The sequence below is a fragment of the Myxocyprinus asiaticus genome, chromosome 47 (genome assembly GCF_019703515.2).
Source record: "Myxocyprinus asiaticus isolate MX2 ecotype Aquarium Trade chromosome 47, UBuf_Myxa_2, whole genome shotgun sequence".
Taxonomy (NCBI): Eukaryota; Metazoa; Chordata; class Actinopteri; order Cypriniformes; family Catostomidae; genus Myxocyprinus; species Myxocyprinus asiaticus.
The window spans coordinates 13,162,872-13,177,482 of NC_059390.1; the positions used below are offsets into that span (position 1 = coordinate 13,162,872).

The following is a 14,611-nucleotide window of genomic DNA, read 5'->3' on the forward strand; positions in this document are numbered from 1 at the left end:
ACTCAGCAATATAAAGGTGCCTTTAGACTATGATCTGTCTCGCAACAGACAGCTTTGGCTCAACTATGCTCAGATTCAGAAAAAAAAAAAAAAAAATGACACTTTAAAATCCACACAAAAACATTTGAAGCCATTTTCCTCAGTTTCAGTGCTGGCGTAGTAACTGCGTTTTGGCTTTGTGTAGGGCAGCTTACCTTTCGTTGTTTTTATTTAATCCCTTATGTTTTCTTTCTACTTGGATTGTGGGGATATGACATGTTTTAATATCAACCTGCTGTTCCACAACTTCACCAGGATGTGGTTCGTGAGTGAGCCAAGGCCAGACATTTGTATTTCATTTTCAAGCACTGAGGAACCAGGCACTGAGTAATTAGAAACAACTCAAGCATCTCCCACACCAAGCCAGACAAGTGTGTTTCCCTACAAGCTTTTGGTCATGGCGGGTTATTTCCATCTGCTGTTTTGCACTCACATTTGTTCAATCTTCCTCAGCCGTCCTGATGTTGTAGTGTAAAATGCTATAGAGAAGATTTTGTGATTTTTGCTACAAAGAATCCAATATGTTGGAGTCGTGGCCTGGTATTTAACACAAGTGCTCTGACACGTTGAGCCGTGGTGCTCATGTGGATGATGCAAGTTCAAATCAAGCTCATGTCATTTGTCAATCCCATTTCCCCGTATTCGCCCCATCGTTTACTGTCCTCTCAGCTTTCTGTATAAATACAAATGGCAAAAATAATAAAAAAGACAACGATATCCCATTATCCTTTCCAAAAATATTGGGGACTGTCAAGCTCCAAAAAATGACAAAAAAGTACTGTAAAAATAGTCAATGTGCACTATATTCCAAATCTTCAATAGCCATATGATAGCTATGAGGACAAACCTAAATTTAAAGAAATATCCTGGGTTCAATACAAGTTAAGTTTAATCATTAGTTAAGCATTATGCGTTTGTGGCATAATGTTGATTACCTCAAAAATGATGTCCAATTTTACAACTTCGTTGCCATGACAACATAACGCTGTAAACACTCAAACAACCATAAAAGGACGATTTAGGCTGTGTCTCGTTTGGAAGGATGCATCCTCCGGAGGTCGCATTTGTCAGCCGCATACATCATCGAGGCTGTCTCGTTTCAGAAAAGCGAGCAGGACACTTTGAATGCAGCCTTCGAATGAGACCTTCTTTCAAGGGAATTCGGAGGATGCATGAGGTGTATCTTTCGTTGGCACTCACAACCCACAATTCTTTGCTTCAATGGAAATGTCTAAAAAAAAAAAAAAAAAAAAGAGCAAATTTGCCCATAAATATGATGTTCAAATGCAAGGATTGTTAATTCCCAAGTTTAAGTACCTCAGTAGATGGGTGTAGAGTATATAATATGTATAATTATATTAATATATAATTAAAATAAAGTATTAGACTAAAAGTACACCTGTAAAATCTATTTTCTTTTCTCTTTACATCATTATAACTCTCCTAAAATGTACCTCATACATTCCCTTCCAGAGGGACTTTGTTCCCTTCTCACTCAAAGCGCTCACGCTTGTTAAAGAGTGGCGTGCTGTCAGAGCAACCATGTTACGCTCTGTTTCCGTTTGTCCTACGAAGGCCATCTCGTTTAAACGAGGCTTGTTTAAAGGAGGACACTTGGTATACTGCAGCCTTCAAAGGATGCATCCTACCTAGCATGCAGCCTTCCAAACGAGACACAGCCTTAACTTAACAGCTCAATTAATACACAAGTTTTAACAGAAGAGTTAAAGGGATAGTTCACCCAAAAATTTTAATTATCTCATCATTTACTCACCCTCATGTCATCCCAGATGTGTTTGACTTACTTTCTTCTGCAGAACACAAACAAAGATTTTTGAAGAATATCTCAGCTCTGTAGGGACAAACAATGCAAGTGAATGGGTACTAAAATTTTGAAGCTCCAAAAATCACATCAATCAGCATAAAAGTAATCCATGAGACTCCAGTGGTTAAATAAATGTCTTCAGAAGTGATATGAAAGGTGTGGGTGAGAAACGGATCACTTTCACATTCTTCTTCTTGTGTTTTTGGTGATTTGCAATCTTCATGCATGCCAACCCCTGCTGGGCAGGGAGAATAATTTCTAGCAAAAAGGGACTTAAATATTGAACTGTTTCACACCCACACCTGTCATATCACTTCTGAAGATATGGATTAAAACACTGGAGTCGTATGGATTACTTTTATGATGCATTAATGTGCTTTTTGGAACATCTAAATTTTGGCACCCATTCATTTGCATTGTATGGACCTACAGAGCTGAGATATTCTTCTAAAAATCATAATTTGTGTTCTGCAGAATAAAGAAAGTCATACACATCTGGGATGGCATGAGTGTGAGTAAATGATGAAAGAATTTTCATTTTTGGGTGAACTATCCCTTTAATGTAAGTGCTTTTATAAAATTGTATTCTTCACATTTTTACCTATAAACCCTCCAAAACCTTCCTCGGCTTTTGCTTTTTGTAGGGAGGGACGAGGCGAAAATTTAATTTTGTGGTAGGCCTAATCAACAATATGCCACAAATGCAGTCCACTGAAATTAACTTGTTTTGAACCTGGAATATTCATTTAAATGGTTATTTGCTTAAAATTTCCCCCTCCATTTCATTTTTCAAAGATAATTCCCACATGCTGAACTGTGGTGCTCATGCAGGCAATGCAGGTTTGAATCCTCCTTTGAATGTCTCTACTTTGTGTATGAATAAAAATGATTAAAAGGCCAAAATATATAATGACAAAAGAAAACTTAATGGCATTGTGCTTTCCAAAAAAATATTGTATTGGACTGTGTACTAGCATTGACTTGCGTTGTTTTAGACATTTTGTTGTACTGTGTTGTTGTTCTTGCTGCTACCTAAGGAAATATCTATTGTTTAAAGTAGTGGTTTGGAGTGTTTACTAGGCTGAATGCCAGCTGGCCTGCATCAAAGTCAGACTGTTTGACTCCATCTTCAGCTCAGTTAAAGGGCAGCTTGTCTGTGTCCCCTCTCCATGCTTGGCAGCATTCACGGGCAGAGCAGATAGAGGACTGCCAAATGTGTTTGAGGTGTGGGGTGATTTGCATAGGTGAGCACACGTCAGGGCCTCCTAGCATAAATAGGGCACTGTGAACCCTCTCTGTTCTCTGCTAGTAAATCAACACAGATACGTATAAAAGCACTCCACAGAGCATGTCCTGTGGGCCAGGTTTGGGGGTTAGAATCGCTCTTTCTGTCTTTCTCCTAGCTACACATACACACACAGACTTGTTCTTACACAAATATCCCTCTATTTCACATCCTAGACAAGTTTATGTATCATATAAATTCCAAACCGGGTCCAGCTTAAGCAACCCGAAGTGACAGAATGCTCAATAGTGCTGATTTTGTTCCTTTTCTCTGGACATGCTAAAATGTAAAACAGAATGTTCTCATTTTTACCATGTGCAAAAACATGCCCAACAGGCAAAACCTATTATTAAATTGTTTAGCTTGTCCTTGATACATTCCTGATATCTTGAACTCCAGTTTGAGTGTCAGAACCATTAATTTTGGAACCATCTGGGATCCATGGTTAACACAATGCCATAAAACTAATAATGTGCACAATTGAACAACAAATGATGAATGACCAACTTCAAATACACCTAAGAGATCTTCAAACTGCCCAGGAGGAAACATCTCATCACTAGAATATTCCAGTCAGCTGAAACAGAGCTTCACATGTGGTCCTAATATATAGTCTATTAACAAAGTCTTTACATAACAAACTCAGATCTTCATTCTGGGCAACATTTGGAAACCTGCCACTCAATTCCACACAAGTCACCTGAGAGCCCCCCAGGGGTCTACTTAACTGGTTTGTCATTGACTCCCACATGGAGTCAATTTTAAAATACCAAGCATTTCTAAAGTATATAATGATAATAATATATATATATATATTTATAAGGTTTGTTAATTATGAAACTGACACGTCACATATACAGAGGGTTGGGAGGGTTACTTTTGAAATGTATTCCACTACAGATTACAGAATACATGCTGTAAAATGTAATTTGTAACGTATTCCGTTAGATTACTCAAGGTCAGTAACGTATTCTAAATACTTTGGATTACTTCTTCAACACTGGTAGATTTTTTCACTTGTTTTGACTATAAAAACTCTGCCAGTACAGAAAGACAAAATACACATGTTAAAGATACATTCTCTGAAAAACCTAAATATCTTATGCAGTGTTGTTTCTAAAACAAGATAAATCTAATTGATCTTGTTTTAAGGATTTTCAGATATTTTTACAGGAAAACAATACAAAAATTATTATCAAGAATACGATTTTTGCCCTAATATCAAAGGTCTTACTAGAAAAAATTAATTATGATCCAATGTGCATTTTCTTGATAAAAAAATATGATCGTGCCTGGTAACGTGCATGTAAAATGGCTAGAAATAGCATTTTAGCTTAGCGTAAATCTGACAATTTACACAAGGTTTATTTCTATTTCTTCTGCTCCAAACTTATTTCAAACGTACTTCTCTGTCTGCTCGTATGAATGTAACACATCAGAAGAAAGTGTTTCACCGCTGTTCAAATGCACTTTGGATTGTATCATTTATATGTATAAATGTTTTCCATCTGAAAAGACTAAATATTAAATGAAACAAATACAATGCAAAGTAATCTCTTCAGTAATCAAAATACTTTTTAAATGTAACTGTATTCTAATTACCAATGATTTAAATTGTAACTGTAGTGGAATACAGTTACTTATATTTTGTATTTTAAATACGTAATCCCGTTACATGTATTCCGTTACTCCCCAACCCGGCATATATAAAGTAGAGATCTTCTATCAATTTCACAACAACCTCCAAGTTTAAACCATTGCAGAGAGCGTAACGTTCAACTAGCGTGTATCGACAGTACGTCAACGTTTGCGTATACCATACAAATGAATGGAGAGAGTCGTAAACTGACACCTAAATGTCGCAAAATCAGTGTCTTCTCTTCTAAAACAGCATTTTTATCGTAGTACTCTCCACATAGTTCATTCCAAAAGGTGTAAAGCATGTTGAAGATGAGCGGACAGGCGGTCAGGTCATTAAGGGGTGAGCTGTTTCCTCACAAAAGCAGTTTATTCAGCACATTCAAGCATCTCCTACGTAGACATCCATTCTAAAAACGGCCTCTTGTCTCCTCGCCAGTGTACAGACATAGAATGTCTTTGGGACCGCTGAGTTAAGCATTACTTTGCTAACCTTGTAGAGTCAACTTGATAGAAGGGCTCTGATAAAAAGCAGTAAAACGTTGATCAGTAAAACGGTTGTTCATCTAGTTTACAATGTGGACTGACGGTCTACAACGCAGGCAGCAACCCGTCAGGTCAAATTCTACACAGAAGCAACCGCTAGGTGACACTAACACCTTACGTATAGCGAAAAACGCTCCCAATACTCCCTCAAAATATGATATACTGCTGGAAAACAGCACCCGGTAAGCTTCAGACGGCATAAGTATCGTTATTAAGGAATTTCAAAGCTGTTTTTCTTTTCATCAATCTACAACGGTTACAAACGTCACGCGCCGTCAAAAAGAGAGAACAGAAAAGGTAACAGTAAAAGCTAATATGAAAATGATCCCTAACGACAGGTATTTAACAAGTACACTCTTTTCGAAGGGGGAAATTGGCTGCTACGGTTAGGATAGTTTTATCATGGAAAAGGTTTGTCTTTCGGTCACGGCTTTACGTCAGGCGACAAACGGCACCGTGAATGACAGGAAAGAGAGAGACTTTAATGCCAGCCGCGACCTGAGTGACAATGAACAGCTGAGCGTGTGTACACATCTGGAGACCCGCAGGGGTTTCACACTATCCACTCCACATGCAGTGATTCCCCGTGAGTCTTAAAGGAACTCGTTGGTTGGCAAACTACTTTGTGCAGTTTAAAAGTGCTGTTACATATGTGTGAATGTATTGAGTTCCTTTTCAAATATTTGAGTAAGAGGTGTCTATATAATATCATTATGCGCTTAAAGAAAATAGTTTTTTTTTTTTAAGTAATCTCGCGCGTGCATTATGAAAACGCATAGAAAGTCACACACAGCTGTGTAGATGTTTAATTTACATCTACACAGCTAAAAAAAAAAAAAAAAAAAAACTAGCACGATTTCTATTTTTTTCCCCCCACTGTTGTTCATGTTTCTGCTAATTAACTAATAGAAATCGTCATTTTATTATCAAGTGCTATTAAAAAAAAAAAAAAAAAAAAAACTATTGCACAACGTTAGGTTATACTTACACGGATGAAGAAAGTGGACGAAAGGGTTGATCTGATTTATTCCCGTAGTTGTTAGAAGTTACTCACAACGGGTGTCATTTCCTCGAGTCCAGCGGTCAGAAATTAAAGCAGCGTTCTTGGGACGTGGTGGGATTCAGTATCCAAATAACGCGAACCAATGGGTCAGCATAGCGGAGACGCAGAAAGCGAGTTTGAATCCCAGCTGCGAAAAGTAAGCGTTCAGTCTGTGGCCCCGCCAGTTAAAGACCCTGTGTGTTCACTGCGATGAAATGACATTAACGTTTCTCTCCTCCGATTGGCTTAGACGCGCAACCCCCACCAACCCCTCCACAGACTGACATTCTTGCTTCTCCTCTCTCACTTTCCCTAGGAGTCCAAAGTAAATTGTGCATCAGCGGATGGATGAATGAGCAGAAGTGCACATTGGTTTGGGGCATATATTGATAAATCACAACGTTAGGCATTGTATTTGACCTTAACGTCAGATTAACAGTGATTCATCTATTTTCCCCCCAGAAAATATTGAAAGGGGATAAGACGCTTTTAAGAAAGGATTTTCGGTACTTGAGGTTCCATTTGGGTTCCATTTGTTTATAAAATATTCCGGGTTCAATACAAGTTACGCACAATTGACAGCACTTGTGGCATAATATTAATTATTACAAAAAATATTTTCAGCTCGTGCCTCGTTTATTTGAAAAGAAGAAGAAGAAGAAGAAGCATCGATTGCGGTTACAGTAAGGCACTTACAGTGGAAGTGAATGGAGCCACTACATAAACATTAAAATACACATTGTTTCAACTATTTAGCCACATGACATAAACATTAGACATGTTAAAATGATTTTAGTTGGGAAAAAAAAGTGCTTACTAACCTTATCAGTGTAAAGTTATCCAATATTAGAACCTAATTGCCATGACGATGCAACTCCAGTAAACCTTGTAAGCTATTTTTATCCCAATAAAATAATGTAAAACTGAGTTTTTATCACACTGTGTCATGTTTATGAGGGTTATGTCTTGTGGCTATACAGCACTTTTGAAACAGTTTATGGACTGACCCCACTGACTTCCACTGTAAGTACTGTTTGGATGTACCAGCAGCTTGAGACGAAATGTCATAAGCTTTATTATATATTTCTAATATTTCATAAGCCATGCTGATGCAAGATCTGCATGTCTGTTTACTACACACCATTGAGAAAGAGAGAATGCATTTTTATGGTGCCGTTTTGGTGCACTGAAAGATGGAGCAGCATTTTCCCATTGGATTTCTGCTCTCTCCTTCTCTCTCCTCATAGTGTAAAGTTTGTGGTAACCATGACAGACGGAGCTGAGCATTTCAGTGCCTGATCTCTCATTTATTCTGCCTGTGCAACAGCGTGTGATAAAACAATGGCAAAATGCAATAAACAGTGAAACCATATGCGCTCCAAACAAATGTTTTCATGAAAATAATAATGTAGGATAACAATTTGATCACATGTATTTGCAGTCTGCAATATAAAGCCGTTTAAATTAGTATTTCTGTATTGCTGAAATGGCTGGAGGTGGCTTATACCGGAAGAGGTCCACATTCAAGGTTGATAATGCAGCGCCCTAGTTACGCTGAAAAATAATGTGGATAAGGAGCCCCCTAATATAGCTTGTGGCTTTTTAAAGTAATACATTAACATTTACAGGAATGCAGGCAAAAATCAAGATTTTAATATTAATCTCCCCCCGTGACGTCATCGGTAATGGACATGCTTTCCTTTTATCGCAAATGGATGCTTTAAATATACCGAGGCTGAGTTTGGAATGGCATACTACCCATACTACTCTTCCATATGTGTCTATGGCAGAAATAGTATGAGTAGTATGGTAGTATGCTATTCTGAACTCATCCCGGGTCTTGTACAGTGAAGGTTTGGCAGATGCAGCATGGACCAGGACTGTATTACAGATGTTTTGTTGGTTTGCATGAGAAATAAAGGACAAACACCATATTTTGTATTGTGTATTTGAATATTGTATTGAGTATTTATGGTAATCTAGTGAAACACTATAAAGTTATGCAGAGAGAACAACTAAAACAGTTGTGAAAATGACTAAAACCAGAATGAAACTAGATATTAGCGTTTTTTTTTTAACTAACATTAAACAGAAAAAACACAATACAAACACGATGCAAACATGCTGGCAACCAGACTGTGTGCGTGCAACGGTGGTACATGTGTGTGTTATGCGTGTGCGCACATGCGCGTTCTCAGTCTCGTTCACAGGCACTCGTACCAGTGCTCATCTGCGACAAGTGCCATACTGTAACCGAGATTTGTAAGTTACAAGGGACATGTCGAAACATTTTCTGTGGTAATCAACATTATGCTACAAATGCTGTCGATTGAGCTTTACTTGTATTGAACCCAGAATATTCCTTTAACATTAGTTAACTACATTAGATGAACTAACAATAAACAATACTTTTACAGCATTTATTATTATTGGTTAATGTTAATTTCTACATATACTAATACACTTTTAAAACTGAAGGTTGTATACATTAAACTATAGTTAATGCATTATCAACTAACATGAACTAACATTAAAAACTTGTATTTTTATACAAGTAAGTAACATTAACTAAGTTAGTAACATTAACTAAGATTAATAAAAGCTGTAAAAATATATTGTTCATTATTAGTCCATGATACCTAATGCAAAAACTAATGATAACAAATGGAACCTTATTGTAAAGTGTTACTGGATTTTCTTTTGTGGATGTGCTTTATTAACAAAATCATGATGCAATTACTGTTGAAGCTGAAATAGATATTCCCAAAATTTAAACCTCAAATCCTCAAACCATTACACTCATGTAGTTTCCAACCCACACAGCATTCTTCTGTTGAACACAAAAGGAAACGTTTAGTAAAATGTCCTGGCTGCTCAATGAAAGTGAATAGGGTCAGGGGCTTTCCAGCTCCAAAACTGAAAAAAAGAAAAAAAAAAAAAGTGTTCCATAAAGTACAATAAAAGTAGTCCATGCAACATATGCACTATAACTTCTGTAGCCATATGGTAGCTTTGCGTGGGGAAGAGACCTAATTTAGTAAATTGTTATTTAAAATTGGTCTCACCAACCTTAGGTTTACTGTTGATGAGACGTGTGAACCAATAAAGTTTGATTGATCTCACTGAATGACATCAAACAATGTGCCCCATATTTTCAAGGCAATGGCAGCCCTAGTTTGGCACTGACAGTTTGGGAAGAATAGGGAGGCAGAGGTGAGCTTAACTGCACCCTTTGGCACCCTGTAGTGAAGTGGCTTGCTCAATGGCACTTGCCGTTAATCTTTACTATGTTTTAGTTAAGGTTTACTTTAAAAGGCAGAACTGTGGCTCATATCAATCAAATAGTTATTGCATAACCCGAATTCCTGTTGTACAGATAACTTAAATCGAGAACTGGAATTTTGGGTTAATACTACACAGCCGAGTTACTTCAGTCATCGACTGTCTGGCCTGTCCATCAAGAGCTAGTTATTGTGTGTGTTTTCACTTAGACGTAAACCTTACAACTTTAGAGAGCAGAAACATCACTTTTCCTGACACCTTGACAGAACCGGCTCCACAGCCCTCTGCCGCAGACGGCCTGGGCCCCTGACCTAATTCACTGGGTCTGCCACAGGCTGCCCTCTAACCCACAGACACAATGACAGGAGAAACCCCTTTCTACCATACATTTTAATCTCAGGGGCTTATCTCCCCTATTCACTTTAAGTCTGCATACACACTGAAACACACATACATATGTACACCTCTCACAATTGGAAATGTAGAGTCAGCTTATAAATCGTTTTCTCTCTTTCTCTATCTCTGCTCTCTCCAACGGCTCTTCACAGAAAAGGACCCCTAACAGCACTTCAGGCCTTTATGTATCCCACAGACAACTGAAACTCTAATCCTATTTACAGTGAGGCATAAAATGTAAGACTATACACATGCTGTGTATAAAGGGAAGTACAGATTATCTCGGCAGAGCACACATCTGACTGAGAGAGAGTGTGCTCTGGCCGTCCCCAACTGCCATTTAGTGCTTAATTTACAGATGTTTGCAGAATGCTGTCAAATCCAACAATGACCCCTTCATAGTCAAAACAATGTGAGGGTAGATCCAATCTCAGGTACACCGGCAGCCAAAAGTTTGGAATAATGTAAAGATTTTGCTCTTATGGAAAGAAATTGGTACTTTTATTCACAAAAGTGGCATTCAACTGATCACAATGTATAGTCAGGACATTAATAACGTGAAAAATTACTATTACAATTTGAAAATAAAATTCAGAACTTCTTAAACTACTTCAAAGAGTTCTCATCAAAAAATCCTCCATGTGCAGCAATGACAGCTTTGCAGATCCTTGGCACTCTAGCTGTCAGTTTGTCCAGATACTCAGGTGACATTTCACCCCACGCTCCTGTAGCACTTGCCATAGATGTGGCTGTCTTGTCGGGCACATCGCACGCACTTTTTTTTTGTTTTGTTTTTCTGTTTCAAAAGTGGCTTTTTCTTTGCAATTCTTCCCATAAAGCCTGCACCCCTGAGTCCTTTCTTTACCGTTGTACATGAAACTGGTGTTGAGCGGGTAGAATTCAATGCAGCTGTCAGCTGAGGACATGTGAGGAGTCTATTTCTAAAACTAGAGACTCTGATGTACTTATCCTCTTGTTTAGTTGTACATCTGGCCTTCCACATCTCTTTCTGTCCTTGTTAGAGCCAGTTGTCCTTTGTCTTTGTAGACTGTAGTGTACACCTTTGTATGAAATCTTCAGGTTTTTTGGCATTGTATAGGCTTCATTCCTCAAAACAATGATTGGCTGTTTCTTTTTTGCCATTTTTGACCTAATATTGACCTTAAGACATGCCAGTCTATTGCATAATGTGGCAACTCAAAAACAAACACAAAGACAATGTTAAGCTTCATTTAATGAACCAAATAGCTTTCAGCTGTGTTTGATATAATGGCAAGTGATTTTCTAGTACCAAATTAGCAATTTAGCATGATTACTCAAGAATAAGGTGTTGGAGTGATGGCTGCTGGAAATGGGGCCTGTCAAGATTTGATCAAAAATGGCTTTTTTCAAATAGTGATGGTGCTGTTTTTTACATCAGTAATGTCCTGACTATACTTTGTGATTAGTTGAATGCCACTTTGGTGAATTAAAGTACCAATTTCCTTCCAAAACAGCAAAATCTGTACATTATTCTAAACTTTTGGCCACCAGTGTTTGTTTTCCAAATGCAGAAGGTCAGAGATTGCTTTAAAAAAATCTGATTTCTAAACTGAGGTGCAATTTGTTTCCTTTTGCTTGCGGCTTCAAAGATTAAATGTATTTGAGTGGTGCTTGCCCATTTAAAACTTGCCACCATGATGCTTTTCTTTTTAGTACATTGCTATTTAGTTACTAGGGTGTTCTTGAAGGTTGCTGATGTGTTCTGGGTGGTTGCAAGGTGATTGCTTACTGGCCAGGCCGAAAGAGCCCATGACCAGCTCCAGAACTGTGGTTCCACCTCAGAATTTTGAGGTCGGATTTACAAAAATCTTCTTAATGGCCTCAATATAATTCCGTAAAAGTTCTTCTTCGTTCAGGGGTAAAAAGAAGTTCTAAACAGCCAAGCAACAGTATACTGTTTCCGAACATTCAGACACCCGCTATGCTGTGGGTGGCATTTAGAAGTACATTTAAATATGAGGACGCTACATGTAAAACCTTACAAATTTGTTATCAATGACTTTATGCCTCATTCTGAGTTGAATTCACATGAGGTCAGTAAAAGAAGCTGTTTAAACCACTCGATGATGATTTAGAGTAATATATATGCAGTAGGAAATGTTTAATTTGTCTTGTTTACATTGTGAATTCATGACGCAAATGCGCTAACATGCTACACATGGCCATAATATGCGCCGGTTACACTCTGTTATTGTAATTTATGATGACACTGATGCCATTGCAAAGATGGGAGTATAAAAGTGTTAGAACAAAGATAAAACAATGATGATAGATGCATATCTTACTTTACAGATGACAGATGTGTGAATGGCTTTTGCTGCAGATGGCACATGAGTGAATGGGCACTTGAGAGTATTTGAGAAGATTTGATTCCTTTAGTAGACAAAAAAAAAAAAATTAAAAACAATTTACATGACATGGAAAATGTCTCTAAGAGAAAGATCATACAGATGTACAGTAGGTACATTTGCACCAGCTCGCTAATAACTCCTGTTGACTCATTGAACAACGTAAACAAAATTATCCATTGACCTCAAGGTTGATAGAGCTTGAGGTCACACCTACCGATGACATGGAACAATGGCAGTAAGAAGGTGTTTAGCAGCTGGTAAGCATTTTTCCTACAAGTTTGCCCCGGCGAGCTGTTATGAACCACTGAAACGAATGCAAAAACTCATTCTTTTTGGCCAGATTTTGTTCTAAATGACGTCACAACCGTTCTTTCTTCGATTTCGTTGGAAGTATATCGAGGCCGTAAGAAGAAAATTAAGAAAGTTCTTTGGGTTAATTATAAAACGTTCTTAAGAAGGTGTCTAGCTACAATGTTGACAGATTAAGAGAAAAGATAACAATCTTAAATACAAAATATTTTAACCTTTTTTTAAAGTTAGATAGTATATAGTATATAAGAAGAATTTTATTCTTAAGAATGATTCGTGAATCCAGCCCCTGGTTCCTAGATGGTTCGGGTCCCTTCTTCAGTGTAAGTCTATATGGGATATTATCGTCTGCCAGGTAAAAATTGTAATACCGGGTTCACACATCCTCCGTGAGCGGGGCGGTCGTGTTAGGCTGCGAGAAACAGCAGCGCCTCTGCGCAGAATATAAAGTTATCTATGGGGTCCTGCGCCAATTTTTTCTTTAACAAGGTCATAATAAGCTGAGGTTATTGCTGCTTCAAGGACAACAGAGGGCAGTCACGTGTACTTCATCTTTATCAGCACACTTGGTTGTGATTGGTTAATGTAGTGTCTATACTGTTCGCCTATATACACAGAATGGCAAAAGGTCCAGCAGTTTATTAATTATTTCCTTTACTAAGTTATTTTATTGAGTTTACTTGCATGCTGACATATAAATTATAGTGTACTATAGGTTCGGTTTGAATAATTTTGATTTGCTTTTGTGTCTTTTCAATAATGCCCTGATTATTTTAGTGTTGTTCTGCACCCAAAGCCGCTGAGCTCAGGGTGAGTTGTGTGTCAAAAATAGGCTCAATGCCGAAACTATCCACTCACTGCCACTTCTGGGACATGGCACCTCGCAATTCACGCTTGCAGTGTAAATGGTGTCATCTGTTAATATGGGGGCCGAAACGAAAACGCACCGCTCACGCCCTGCTCACAGAGGATGTGTGAACCCGGTGTAAGTCCTCTTGCTTAGAAGAGTAACCACACACATCTCCTCATAAAGCCAGACGATTCAAGGTATCTTCATGTCCGTAGCACGAACAGTGTGTGATGAATTACATGCAGAAATCTAATCCTTAGCTTGTGACGAGGAGGAGGGCGTGGCCGCAAGGGTGCACGGTTGGCGCTGAATCAGCTGATCAGCGGGAGAGCGAGATAAAGGGGAGTGGGAGATGCCAGTTAGAGAGACAGAGAGACGCACGCCGTGCACCCTCATGGCCCGGCCATGGCCTCCTTCAGTATTGACCCCACTAGATGCTTAATTAATCTAGCTAAGAATCTGAGCCCTGCCAAAGGTAGCAGGCGATCCAATTTCATTCAGAGTGTGAGGATGTCAGAACCGGCTCTATTCTAATAACCATAACGTATCATGTTACACATTTAGTTATACTTTTGTGTGAGCATTTAAGGTAACTCACTCCTTCACGCTGTTGCTGAATCGATAGTGTGAGTGTAGGGTTGTGACCCGGTAATCCATTTTGTAGCCTGTGAGAGGGTCAGTAGATTTATAGACTTTTCATATGACGCATGTCTTTGTAAACCAAACCCAATGGATTCTATTCATTTCTCATTCCTGCATATTCTGCCCCTGGCAAGAATGCATGGCAAGAAGTCATTAATGTTTCATTAAGTGGGTGGGAAGGGGTGTTAAGTCATAGTCCAGCGCCAGTTATGTGCCCTGCTTTCTGTGTACCCCACACACTTAAACTCTGCCCTTTGACCAAAACAAAGAGCCTGTTGATGTTTAGAGGAGAGGGTATCTTATTACTCTGGGCTGGGTAAAAATCATTGCCCTATACATGCAGTGTGAGTCTGCTAAAATGTCC

The 14,611-nt window shown here is 38.5% G+C and overlaps 1 protein-coding gene across 1 annotated transcript in view; it reads right to left on the reverse strand.

The window, feature by feature from the left end:
• Nucleotides 1-6,577, reverse strand: part of LOC127436909 (prickle-like protein 1) — a 35,278-nt gene extending 28,701 nt beyond the window's left edge. The window contains exon 1 of the mRNA XM_051691426.1: nt 6,322-6,577. The gene's annotated coding sequence lies outside the window, so the exon portion shown is untranslated. The remainder of the gene's footprint in view (nt 1-6,321) is intronic.
• Between the last annotated feature and the right edge of the window lie 8,034 nt (nt 6,578-14,611).